The sequence below is a fragment of the Falco peregrinus genome, chromosome 2, assembly GCF_023634155.1.
Source record: "Falco peregrinus isolate bFalPer1 chromosome 2, bFalPer1.pri, whole genome shotgun sequence".
NCBI classification, from domain to species: domain Eukaryota; kingdom Metazoa; phylum Chordata; class Aves; order Falconiformes; family Falconidae; genus Falco; species Falco peregrinus.
In genome coordinates, this window is record NC_073722.1 from 1,542,176 (window position 1) to 1,554,374 (window position 12,199).

General features: G+C 37.9%; 1 long non-coding RNA gene across 1 annotated transcript in view; it reads right to left on the reverse strand.

Moving 5' to 3' along the window:
* The window catches only part of LOC129783862 (uncharacterized), a 52,360-nt gene extending 46,656 nt beyond the window's left edge, over positions 1-5,704 (reverse strand). The window contains exon 1 of the long non-coding RNA XR_008745897.1: positions 5,013-5,704. This is a non-coding gene — a long non-coding RNA (uncharacterized LOC129783862). The remainder of the gene's footprint in view (positions 1-5,012) is intronic.
* Between the last annotated feature and the right edge of the window lie 6,495 nt (positions 5,705-12,199).

Genomic DNA, 12,199 nt, shown 5'->3' on the forward strand with positions numbered 1-12,199 from the left:
CAATCAAAGAATAAAGACAAAATTAATGCAAAATATCCACTTACAATAAAACTGAATATTATCATAATAAATTATGCTATCAAGTGTCGTTCATTTTACCTAGTATTCTGTTCACCTTCTGGAAGGTATCACAACCTATTGAGTTGTGAATAAGACTTTACTACAAATTTTTGAGCAAGGAGGAAATACAGGAACCGGCATATAGGTTTTTTGCAATTATTAAGTGAAAGGCAAGTTAAAATAGTTTGGTTGGTAAGAGAGCAGTACATAAGAGATCATAATCAAAGCAGAACTCTATTCAAAATTCAGCATTGTTAGGGTATCACAAAAAATAACTTCTCTAGGTTTTTTATGTCATCATTGTATCCGAGTGTAGAAAGGATCCCAGAAGACAGTTTTATACTGTCATAGTAAAATAGTACATATGAAGGGACAAGATCAGGAGGACAAGGAAAACCCACCAGGCAAGCAAGGGTGTAAAGTCATGCTGGACATGGTGCATTTTTAACTCTACAAGTTCCAGGAAACTGCAATGGGATTCCTACGGTACAGGCCAGACTGCCAGTCTTCCCCAAGGACACAGGATCTCTTATTTCTGTACTGAGGGAGATTCAAAAATCTTGCAGTGTTAAACCCAAGCTACCATATTCTAATGCAGGATCAGGCAAGAAAGAGAAGAGTTATGCAGCATATTCTTACACAGGATTATCGTCAGGTATGTAAAGGGGCAAGGGCACTTCAGCTCCATCTTCAGTTATCCCGTTTGTTTCACAGTTTCCGCATCCCAGTCGATACTGTAATTCCTTGCCAAATACTGTCATGTGAAGTAGATGACAAACTAAGACCACCTGGACTGCAAATTCTACTCATCATACAAAGGTGACAAGTTTGCAATATTGTGACAGATTTTCCTCTTTTCAACTCAGGTCTATAGATGTTTAGGTTTGAGGCTGTTTTAAAACCCAGGTTACTTTTTTACTAGTACCTTGACCTAATCATGCTGAGTAAAACCCAGTTCTTTGTGAACTGCTCTAGCAGTTCCATTTCAGTACCGGATATCTGTACAATACACATAGTATTTATATTCTAAAAAGAGAAGTCTCAAAACAAAGGAATGCTGACAGGCGATTAATGAATATTTTTTTTTTCCCCCGGCAACAGAATTCTTTGCTTTTCTAAAAATATTTTAAATCATTAATATATTTTCTGTCATATTCATATAATTTTCTATAAAGAGAACAGATCTATCAATGAACAGGAATTAGTCGTACTGAATGAATATATCATAAGAAAGGAAATCAGAAATCAAATTTTTATATAGATATATATACACACACACGATTCAGACCCATCCACAAAAAGTATTTTCAAAGATATTACTGCTAAACCTTATGCAATATGTCAGTTGAAATGTATTTTTGAAATAAGAATTTAACAAAAACCCCCAGTATTTTTCATTTTTAAGGAGATTTACAAAATTTGTAGGAAGCATTTGAAAGAGTCAGAAAAAAAGGAATTTCAAACAAAACAATTTAAAGAAAAAATTAATCTGACTTGATGAAATAATAGGTTCTGCTTTCAAATAAGAGTCGCTAGAGCAATATTGAATTTGCTGAGGTATGAATGATATGGCATTCAGGAACACGGTTGTTATGCTCAGTAACAAGGCAGTTTTTGCCTTACATATGGTTTTTGGAGAAAAGATTTACATGTTCTCATTATCTCTGAACACTCATGAGAAAGCATGGAAGCAAGCAGACTGTCCCTACAGTTTACACGAGGAAAAGATTTCTGTTTATCATAATGATCTCTTCAATCTTTTTAATCCTCTGTTAAAAAGAGCAAGACAGCTGCATTTGAAGCCCTTCTTCCAGCTGTGTATTGCTCAGTTGCTGCTTTTTCACAGAATTGGGGGATTGGTGTAATTAGACTGAAGGGAGTTGGGTCATGCTTAACAATTAACTCTGCTAATACAGCTGATGTGTCCAAATGTTCCTTTTGGGTATCTGTGTAAACATTTTCTCTTGATAATTCTCTACTCTCCACTTCTTAAAATAATGAATTGGCAGCTTTTCCCACTATCTACAGTCTGTGCTTATCAACTTTTTAGTTAAATATATGAGAATGCAATTTCTTTATTAATAAATAGAGCAAATAATGACATTACAAGAGATTAATAAGGTGACCTCAGAAAGCAGATTATGAACTGACATTACTGCAGAGTGGACATCAACATTTATAATATCCATCAAGAAAGATTACGAATTCTACACTGCTGAGTACTTCTACAGTTGCAGCTTGACAGACTTACCAGTGAAGTATAATTCAGCCTTTATATAACAGTCTTTAATTTGGATCATTAATGTTGCAGTTAGACAAGGTTTAATCCTGGAAGAAGCTAAGGCTTGAGTTAGTAGAGTTAATGGAACTCAGTACTTTACAGAATCAGGCCAGAAATGGCAAACTTCGTAGTTGCCAAAAAGGTAAGCATAAGAAGGGCTAGAAGTTGTTAGAAGAATGAAGAATATTTGAAAACAAGTTACCACGGTGAAGGGAATAAACAGTTATACTAGGAAGCACAGCAACATGGAGTCAAGTGCCATTAGACTAATGAGAAAAACGTTCTTTTCCTCATTCCACTACAGAAACAAGGTATTTCACCTCTTCTCTTCTTCTTTTGCCTTTCTGATATTATATTCTTCAGAGCTCTGTCCCTCATTATATTTTGTATAGTGCTTAACAGGACAGCTCCTTAATCATGATTATAATCACCAGGAATGGTTGCAATAAAAAAAAAAAACCAAAAAAAAACCCACAACCAAACAAATATGTGTTATGAATTCTGTTCTTCTTGAGAAAGGGATATAAGGACACAGGAATAACCAGAATGTCTAAATTCAAAATCACAATAAAAATCTGTTGCTGCCAAACACTGAAGTGCCTGACTCATTAAGCACTGCCCTACTTGAGCCATGCACGTAGCATTTCCATGGTAGACTTTTGTTCAAACCCAGAACTATATGCTTGGCAGGCATTAACTCCTAATCTCCATGTAAGCCTGGTACCATTCAGAAGACAAGTGCCACGCAAATCCAGAGTCCAGATCTAGCAGGCATTTTCAGATCACACCTTGCACATATGGAGAGGAGTAACCTACTTCCAAACTTCACCTACGACTCCTTTATGTCTCTGCAGAGAAACAAGGCATGCAGTCACAGCCCTCATACCAGGAATAAGGAAATCAGATGCTGCCACTTCAATTGTCCAGCTTCTGAATCTCTGAAATCTCTCCCTCCTTCCTGACCCCCACTTTGGACTTTCTCTGTAACCCCACCAAGCTATTCCTCATGGGGCATACTGCACTCAGGCTTTAGTTTAGACCTGTAATACGCTGTTTATGTGAACCTTCCCATCAGCTCTGTTTACTGTGCCTTCAATCAGATCACAGAATTTCTTTCCTTTCAGAGGATGCTCAACTGGAAGATCCAGTCCAACTTTCATGAAATGTGCTTTGTGGTAGGCTCTTATGGGAAGCAACCACCACTGGCAGGAGAATCACCACTTTTTCCCTCCCTGTTCCTTACCTCTTGTTTTGTAAATTTTAGTTAGTTCTGGAGAAAATTAAAACACATAACAAAGGGCACAACAAAGTTGATAATAGTTATTTTAATAGTCAGTAAACATTATTCAATAACATAACAACCAATCAGAGTGCAACATTTGTATCTATTTAGCATACTCCAATCATTGCTAATAGCATCAGAAACAAGAACAACTAGTAGGCAGTCTGAGAAAATCCTCGTGAAAAGTATATAGTACTAGAAGAACAGCATGGTGTAAAACTGTCCTGGCCACCATCTTCATCCTTCATCATCCCCACCTGCTGCACTTTTTCTCCTAAATTAGTTTCCTCCATTAAACATGATGTATCCTTGAGCTACAGATCTAACTAAGGAATCTTTGTGCCTGCCTCTGTAAGTCTGACTCAACGTCCTCTTTGTAAGTGTCCTCCTTTCCTGACAGCCCTACCTTTCACAGTGCTTTCTGCTGCTTTCATTCCACCTACTAAGATACAGATGAGTGCTCTTCTTTAAAACAAACAAAAAAAATTAACTAGAGGAAAATAAAAAAGAAGACAAGGCACCAGTGAAATCTTGCTCTCCTAAAGCAAAATCTTGCAATTTCTTTCCATCAATGAATGCAGTTGTACATATTGATTAAGGGCAATAAATCCTTTCCTGCTATTAGCTCATAACGGAGAACACCTTGCCCGTCCATGGTGTTCTTATAGTGCATGGGATTTCAACTCTTGAATCTTTCTAGACATGCTGTAATAGTTGTCTTCATGAACTAGAGGACAGAACTGTGTCATGGAACAGGAAGATAAGGCTCCTCTGGAATAGCTCAGATTCTGCCTGTCTGACGCATAAAAGTCTAGGAACATTTTTACTTCCTTTCCCATGGTCATAAACTCTGGAGAGTATGTGGAACTTGTGTCAAAGGGGAAGACTACTGATTTAATGAGTTATGTTGCTTATCCTTATTTAAGAATTTGTCTGAATCAGACAATTGCTGTCGGAAACATCCTCCTCTGCTAAGAACCATGGAGGTATTTTTGTCTTGTAGGCCTTGCTTGAGATGGGGAAAATCTTTGTCTCCCATATATAATCTCAGCTCTTGGGCAGTTGTTGTAAGAGCTCATATTTTAGTGCTCAAAAGCACCAAATTCAAACTGAGCTGTGAAATGATATTCTAAATAAATTGACAAAGAGTTGTAAGTTACAGCAAAATCAAATGAATGATGAGAAACTCAATGCAGAACAGAAAGGACAATATAAAGAGCAAACTAAAAAATAAGGTAGTGTAACAAATGAGTAGAAAGTTAACACTTTCTCTGACTGATTTTTCTGCCTCTGCCTCCGAAACCTCAGTTAGCAAGAGAGTACCCTCTCCGAGTACATTGATTGCCACTAAACCAAAATAAAATATGAAGAAAAAGCAATTCAACTTACCAAAGTTGGTTGTACAAACATTCTCTTCCCCTCTGCTCCTGGGAAAGCAGCTATTATGGATGGCAATGTACGAGTCACTATTCCCACAGGGACACTGAGTACTACCAAGAGAGAGTGGTTTTATACTGGCAGTATACTGGCAGTATTTAGCATTTGTCTGCATCTGGATGGATTCCAGTCATTGTTCAGTTTTGAATAAGCAAGTGTTAGGGCACTGGGTATGTAAAAGATTATTTTTATAATATCTTTTATGAATATGCGCCTACTTTTAGTTTTGTTTACACATATTTACATTTTTTACTAACCGTAGGAGTTGTGTCAATTTACAAAATATACATCAATGAAAATTAAATTCAGCATGGAAAATAACATTTTACAAAGTCTTAGAGTTAAGTTCACTAAATCCAAGCATAGTGACAATATTCTCATGTGACTTTATTAACTTGCTATTATGCAAGAGCAGCTCAAATTATCATTCTTTTTTCCCTTCATGAGGGAGGGCCCTGCATCTGTCTTCACAGGGCTGGCCTGCTGGAACACCTACATCAGACAGGACAGTGTTTCCTGTCCCCATCCCAAGCTGACCCATGTCCTGCAGAGGTGAGCCACGTCAGAATGCTTCATGTGCAGTATCTTCACCACCTGACAGGTTGTATAAGCCTTTGCCTTAAAGAGAATCTATAACCCTAATCTGGACTCTACAGAGCTTAACACCACAGGGGTACAGAGCAGGCCGCCTGCAAGGAAGAAGCAGGAAGAAATCCTTCTTTAGTTTATGTAAGAAGTGGAGAGCAGTAGAATTTGGGGACTGAGTCAGGAGACACGCATTTTATTCTTGTTAAAAGCCAGCAATATGTTTTACTGTTTCCCAAGCCAACACATCCTTCCTCAGAGCTTACAAAGAACAGGCCCTTATAACCAGCTCCAAAGAATTGCTTTCCAAGGGCCACAGTTTACCACAGTCCTCAAAAAAACCCCAAACAAGGAACTGTATGAGGCAAACCTGTCTTCCTGTCCTGGGATACTCCAAAATTAGGTGGCCCAGAAATACTGGGCTCTTGTTCCCAAAAGATGAAGATGCTTTCTCAGACAAGCAACATCAAAAGGAGCCTCTTCAGGGATCAGCAATCAGTGAACAGCACTTGATCTTCAACAGCATCGACTCCTACCACTGATTCTGCTTTACTGATGCTGCTGGATGAGTTAAAGCTTCAGATTCTATTACAGTAAACACCTATTTGCAGACTCATGTAATATTTTAAAGAGATATGCAAGTGCAGACACCTTCACTGTAGACTTAGGTAAACATGTAGTGGAGTTTTAAAACCATTAACATGACAAAAAATTCTGCTCTCTAAAGTATTTCAAAAGATTTTGCAGCAGACTTTCACCTCTATAAATAAGAAATTCATTGACCTTACTGAAATTATCTTACTTTATTCTAAATGTGTTTTAAAACCTTCATGCTCTACAGATTTATTGGAATAATTCAGATGGGGAGAATGGTGATGTAAGAGAACATTAGGTACTTGCACCTCAAAACTGCTAGCAGAACTTACCACAGCATCCTGCCTGGGCAGCCAGCTTATTTAGCCCTTCATGATTGCGTCAGCCAGTTCATAAAATATTCTAGTTTATAAAAAAACCCAAAACGACCACAACATAAACAAACAAAACCCCCCAGCACATTGAATTGTAAAGAATGTGAAAGCTTGTAGATAATATACAGTATTATTTCAAAAGCTATGCTGTATTTGGCAGGTGTCATTTTCTTAAAAAACTTGTGTAACTAACATCTAAAAATGCTTCTCTGTCTAGCTGGTGGACTGTAAACAAGTATATGATGAATATAATGCCGGGTAGAAAACTGGTACAAGACAGGTCAGCCACTTTTAGAAAATCACACCCATAAGAGTATTTGTTTTGTTAGTACATGCAGTCTAAGATTCTGGTTCAAGCTTCTCTTTTCCTTGCACAGAACTGTTTGCCACCCTAAAGGCTTATGAAGCATGTTCCCCTCTCAGATTCCCTACAAAAAAAAAAAAAAAAAGCTTTTACATATCTGTGATAAAAATGAATTTTAAAGTTCCCATATAAGTAACATGGAAGGAAACCTCATTCTTTCTAGTGTTTGTTTAGCAGCTAGACTTCAAACATTCTCTGAAAAGCAAACAACTCCAGGAAAAGGAAAGTTGAAACACAACAAGCACACTGAACAGATGAAAGGTTTTGAACTGCGTCTGCAGATTAAATAATAGGTTAACAATGATGGGAACCAAATACATAGTTACAAATCCAAGATAAAGGGAGGAACCAAACTACACAAGGTTAAAGACAAGTATTAATTCTACTACAGATAATTTTGTAGGGTTACCGTCCTTATTTTATACACCCTAGAATGAGAAATATCTTCTTTGAGCAATGGGTGATCACGAAGATTCAATGCCACACAGAGTTTATACTTTTAACTTCTGTATACGGAACAAGCAGCAGCTGAAAACGTCTGCATTTTAAGGAAAATGAAATATTTTGTATCAGATAAATGAGAAAGCCAGCAAATGCCACAATATTTTTGGGTGCTATTGCTTTAGCTTATAATAATCTTTATCCTGACTCAAAAATGTGTCATTGCCCAGAAATATTTATTGTATTACTGCATTGGAAAAACGAAGCAGGAGCTCCCTCTGTGTAACTCCGGGTGCATTACTTTGTTGTACTGTTTTACAGATACATTTGGTTTGTATTTTGTAAGTCTTACTGTGGATGTGAACATGAATGATGCATATAACAAATAGAGAAAATGATTCAAAAAAATCAAAGTTCTCAGCATTAGACTGAAACTTTTTTTCAGCAAAATTACAGAGAATAATTGCAGGATAAAAAAATGTAAGATTGCTATATTAAATGGGTTGATAGTAAAGGCCCTTTGAAGGTCCATAGTTAGAATTTCGCACAAAGCATGCCTAGCTTCTGACACACAAACACTTCTGCTTGAAAGTAAGTTAAACCAGACTACTAAGGAGGCTCATTATTATTGCTACAGTCAGATTACAGTAGAATTTACCATTCTCGGCCGTCTTCCCTGCCTCTGTTGAAAGCTTCTGCTCTGACAGCGGAAACAACTCCTGAACCATCACAGATGGTTCACTATCTCACCCAAATCACCATACCAAATCATACTGATGCTGCTTAGGGTTACTTTAATATCCTGGCTAGTAAACGGCAGTTGTTCAGAATTTGTTTCATCTGTGGTTCCTCCTGCTGCAGAAGCAATAATCTTCAAGAAAATGCCAGGCAGACAAACAGTAATTGCTTCAGCCAAATGAACTGCAATCATTTGTGTTTGTAAATTAAAATCCTGAACACAAAGGTGATTCTTCAGTGATGCATTGTAGAAATGGGAACTGTTACAACTTTTCCAGCCTATCTTTGCAAGGATAGTCCTGCTTAATGTAAACAATTCCTAGAGCTATTTGTAATTTTTCACAGAATGTTGGCAGACAGCTCCGCAGCTAAGGGGGAAAAAAAAGCCTTTCTTATGAAAAAGAATCAATAATGCATGATGGTAGCGAGTGCTGTTAACATATAGTCGCTGTAGATATTACTTACTGCCTTGAAGCTGTATAAAATTCTGAGTTTCATTGCAATTTCTAAATAAGACAAAGCCATCCCATCGTTTCCTTTCAGAACCAAAACTTATGCCAGCACATTTCAAATTTAAGGTAGAAAATTACCTTCTGTCTTGACATTTGTGTCGGTTCCATTTTAAATTTAAGAAGCCCTAGGAATGATGTGATTAATGTTAAAGGTAATTAAGAAGTTAACAGTATGGAAGTCTCACTGTTTATTTTGAGGTTTCCTCCCCTTCTCCTCCGTGGCTAGGCTGACAAGCATTTTGCACAGAGAAAGGAGAACGATGATTGCTGGTAGTGCACTAGCCTCACAAATTCCTTCCTCATACCCTAAGGAAAGAACAATTTTTCCTTAACTTCAGAAGCACTGGTTATCTCCCGGAAATACTTATTGCCTCTACACCAAAACTTCCATCAAAATGTGTCACTTTGACCAGGACACTGTTTTCTTGTCAACCTGTGCTGCTGAGACAATTTCAACCTAATTGCTGAAGAGATACTCCACTACTCCAAGGACTTTCAGACACAGGGTATCCCAAGAACACTGCTTCAGGAGTCAGGATGTAATCGTAAGAATGACGGTAACCAGCCTGTATCATTTACTTAGAGACTTTTGCCGTGCTTGCGTTTTGTACAGCATATTCCTCTCCAGTACAACAGATTGTGAGAGGCTTGGTGCTTTTAGACCTAACAAATGTCTTATCCAGATCTTCACAGCAGTTTATTGCTGAGGTATTCATGTGTCTCTGGTTTATACTCTAGCTTTGTGGAACTCTTTGTGTAGATGTTTTCCCAGTACTGAATTTCAATAACTACTCATCTGAATAACCCACTGTAAAATGCCAACGCTGTGGGTTTTCCAGACAAGAAACGTGCAAGGAAGATAATTCTCTAGACAGTACTGATGACTCTGGAGTTGTAACACTAATTAGATTCCAAAGATAGAGTTGTAAGGCATGATCCGGGTATGATTACAAGACAGGTGGGCATACTTCTGATAACTATAATCTGCCCAGTATTAGTAATCTGCTGGCAATCTCAGTATCAGACCTCTGGCAATTCTGTGCACGTTTTCTGGCTGCTTGGGCCTGTGCAGTAGTATCTTCACTGTCTTTGTGAGATTAATTACACTAACGTTACCTGTGATGTGATCACACAGCTATTTGGGCTGACGGGCCCAACAAAATTGTATCAATCTTCCCAACTAAGGGCAGGAGCAGCACGGGTTGGGACAGCCAACAAAGCTGAACGTTCCTTGGCTGCCAGAATCGTGTGAGGTTGACCACTGGCACCTGCCGTCTGTTAGAGGAAGTAGCGTTTCATTTTGAGTAAAAGGTTAAGTATTTAGTCCAGGATATAAAAGTGTATACCGAGAATTTCTATCCAATAATAAAACTTTTAGAAGTATATTGTGTTGATTAGTCTCTACTGAAAAAGGACATCTGAGTACTGAACTGTATCTTTTGTTAGTATTTAAATAGTGGTCAGGCAACACCAGTGTGAATTTGCATTCATAATTTCTTTCTGAAAAGATAATTTGACATGCTCTCTTTTTTCACTTTGCTGCATATTCAGCTTTAGTCGCAAAGATCATTTACTGTACTAATGCCTTTCCCCTTCAAAAATGTCTGTGCATGCCATGTCTCATGATGAATACCCATTTGTAAACAAAGTAGTGATTCATTATTATAGCTGAAGGGCATTGTTTTACCTGGATGTAAATTCATCATTTTTTAATGCCTCACAGCTTGATGCCTGAAATCTCATCAACCACTCTGAAAGCTTTGTTGACACAGATTGATGATCCAAACAATTAACTTAATAATGGCATCAGCAACTGGAAGTTGGTATTAACCAGAGAAAGACTGAGCCAAGTTCATCCCTAGTGTACACCTAATAAAGTCAAAGGAGGTATGCTTGGGATCGATTTATTGCAAACAATATATTTGACCCCTTTTTACCTTTTCTGAGCTAATTTTATGAGTCTAGCTATGCTGCATTAAGTACTCCGTGGACAACAAATTGAAGCTTTTTTTTTAACAGGTTAGGTACTGTTAAACACTGTAAACAACACTCTCAGAATGGTTTCAGAAAAGCTAATAATCTGTGAATATTCTGTTACAGCTCAGCTGGAGATAGCCACTTCTCAGCTGTTAATTACTGTACCTCACCTGAGATACGGAGATGTGGTAACTCTTCATTTACATACTTTGGTCAGTTCTAATGCACAGTAAAATTGTATTCAGTGAAACCCTCACTCTAGCTTGTCTAGCTAGAAAAGCTTTCCTGTTTTTCTAGCATTATCTATCTTAGTGCATCTCTGCATAACCTGGGAATCTACTGATGAACATTCGGTACCAATTGGATTCACACCGAACAAATCATAATTGTCTTAAGGAACATCTTCTGCTATGGACTTTGACAGATTCTAGAAGACTGCAACCATTACAACCACCTCGCTATTATGTTCTTTGCTACCAATCTTTCTGCAACATTAACCTCAGCATGTAAAGAAATTCATCCCAAGTACTAGCTCATAAAACTAGGGAACTTAGCTCTTCCCTAGAACTCTGTGATGGTTTAACAGTGAGCCTAATGTCTTGTGCCAACTGACGTGATCGTACCTGGCAAACAGTGCCTGGGAACTGCCAGTTTCAGGCTGCAGACTGACAGATGAATGGCTTTTCTTTCTGAAGAGAGCCAGGTGCTTGGAGTTAGATGTAAAGGGCTTAGGTATTGCCTTGAAGCTAAGCTGTTTCATCCTCTCTGATAGTAATAAACGGGAGACATTCCCGAGTCAGATGACTATAAAAGTACTCGGATTCAAAGATGACACCTGCCACTGTCTGTCTGCCTCTTGGGTTTTTTTGAAGTTTTTGTCATTTTCTATAATATTGATAATTTCTACAGCCTTGTCACTCCCTCCCTCTACCAGAGTTATTTTAACTCAGATTTGGAACGATTTCTTCAGATATTTCACAGCAGTTGATATTTCTTTAATGGTACAGTTAGGGTTCCCATGTTAACACTAATCCTTCTCCACTTGTACATCTGGCACCACAGAAAAAGCATGAGTGCTTAGCTAAGTAATTTTCTCACCTATAAGAATTCAGGCACGACTACACACAGATAACTACTTGTACTTGCCAAGTCCATTGCATGCATCAGTGACCTTTCAGCTGCAATTTACTTGCAGGAGCAACAAAACCTTACATGGTAGATATGAAGCTACTCTTCACTCCTTTAGGAATACTGATTTTAGTACAGTTATTAACTAAGACAAGCACTGTGTAACTGTACTGAACTTTCTTGTGCTAAGATGCTGAGTGTGTTCAATACAGGGTTTCTTTTCAGAGAAGCAAAGTCAGATTAAAGTCATTCTAGAGAAACAGGCTATTAAAGACAACGCAGCATACAAATAAAGATGATTATACTCCTTATGTAGTCAAAAGTAGGTATTTGTTTGCTGAAGTCCAATGCATAAAAAAGAATTACTGAGGAACGGAGGATGGTGCCTATTAGAGAACAGGGACAAAACCCCGACGAACTATCAGG